Source organism: Nicotiana attenuata, chromosome 2 (assembly GCF_001879085.1).
Source record: "Nicotiana attenuata strain UT chromosome 2, NIATTr2, whole genome shotgun sequence".
Taxonomy (NCBI): domain Eukaryota; kingdom Viridiplantae; phylum Streptophyta; class Magnoliopsida; order Solanales; family Solanaceae; genus Nicotiana; species Nicotiana attenuata.
The window spans coordinates 50,715,861-50,718,099 of NC_031990.1; positions in this window are offsets into that span (position 1 = coordinate 50,715,861).

Consider the following 2,239-nt stretch of genomic DNA (forward strand, 5'->3'; position numbering starts at 1 on the left):
GAAGACAACATTCATGGTCCGGCGGGAATTTGCATCATGTTTAAATTTATGCACAGTATACGCTTGTATTGATTTTATTTGCAGGTGAAACAGCGAGCAACAGCTATCCTAGCAGAAGCGATCCCACTCCAGTTCCCTCAATCCATATCAAGCCTAACCATTCCCATTAACCGTTCACTCACCCAGCCCTAGATGTGGCGTCCGTTCTTGAAATAGCTTCATCGGTATACTCTGCCGATGGATCCGGAACTACATACGGCCTGATTATTGTGAAACCAGGGATATGTGGGGAGCTCACAAGCCAAGGTGCGGCCTAAATCTTCCCAAACCGTTTCGCTCGGTCAAAATTGGCCATCATTTCTTTACCCGAAAACTCTTTCATCCTTCCCGGGTAAAGAGGGGCAGTTGTTGATACCCAATTTTTCCTCAAGCTATTTTTATATTTGTATATATGCCTTCAAAATCACTTTTTATAATAATTGGTATTTTTCCATAATTTTCCATATTATTATCAATTTATTCAGTATTTTATATCCAATAATTATTCATAAATTGCATTACAAGTAATTTCAAAGTATTTCTTAGCTCAATATATCATTTTTAATCCTATTAGGATTTAATTATTTCACAAATTAGCCAATTCGGCATTGTTTGGCTATAATTACAATAATTTTGCAATTATAGCCTAATTGTACACTTTATGCTATTTTAATTCAATAATCAGTCATTTCATACTTTTCATATTAGTTAATTACCTTAATTTTACCTATTTAGCTTTAATTTCATTTTATCTAATTATTAGCTATTTTTTAATTATTTATCTAATTTAGTTAGGTATTTAACAAGTAGCCACTCTTATTTAAATTATAACCTAAATCAAACCAACCCCAAACCCAATTAAATAACCCATCAGACCCAAGCCCAAAACCAAACCATACCAGACCCAATCCCTGGTCCACTCTGGACCGTTGATCAACTCTAATCAACGGTTCAGATCCCCCCTTACCATATTAAACCCTAACGACTACCCCCCCTCCCATCTCTCATTTCCCCCTCTCATTTCTCTCTCAACCGACCTCTCTAACTCCCTCTCTCTATCGGTGGTTCTCTCTAGAACCTTCTCTTCTCTCCTCCTCTCCGATGGACCCTGTCCACCTTCTCCGGTCATCCCTTACCGGAAACCATGGCCTCTCATCATCTCCTGGCCTCTGCTTCACCCCACGCCGATTTAACACTACCCTGAGGTCCTCAGGTGAACCTGGAGCGGTTCAACTCCTATCCATGGTCTTTCACGCCATTTTTCGACCATCCATGGCTGTTTGAGTAAGATCTATGGCTTTTTCGGCTAAAACCGGTAACACTTTAAGGTTTTCTCATCTTCTCTGGGTCCTCTGAAACCCTATCTCTTAAGATTTTTCGATTTCTTTTAGATCTGTGTATATTATGAGCATTTGTTGTTTTCCTCAAAGGTTTTTCTGATTTTTCTAAAATAACTCCTCACCTTCGAACTAGGGTTCTTAAACACATTTCGAAAATGCTTCTTTCTTCTGATTCTTGTATTAATCTACAAACGCTTGTTTAAGCTTTTTCCTCTATTCGAGTTATTCGGATAAAAACCCTATTTTCGTCTCTTAAACTTCTTAGATCTGTACAAATCTGAGAAGGATCGAACTTATTTTACTTGTTTTATGGAAAATCTCCTAATTTTCGAGTGGTTTGTCATCTTCCTAGGGTTTTTGAAAATCTTTTCTTCGAAACACTCTCGGGTTTTAAGTGTATCTATGTGTTTTGACTGATTTTGTTGGGTTCTTCCTTGACCCTAACTAGCCTACATCGAAAACCCTAATTTTTAGGGTTCTTCGTTTGGTTGTATTAGCATTCTCATATTTCTTTTGAGTTATTGTGATTTTCTTGTGACTGCCTTGCCTTGATATGCTTCTACTGAGTTTCTCAGCCTAGACATACATCAATTCTATGTGTTTGTGTTCATCTTGACTGTTCGCATCAAGACTTGCATCTTTCTCACTGATTCAGTATCGTTTTATCTACATGTTTTGCTAGAGTCGTGTGCTAATTCTTGACTACCCATGTCTTACTCTGTTTATATGTTAAACATGCTGACTCTTTTTCATGATTTTCTCTTTGATTGATTCTGAATTCCTTATTACTTGGTGTGATTTGAACATTTCCCTTTAGACCCCCCGACCCCTACCTTTCCACTAAATTTGATTAGTTGCTT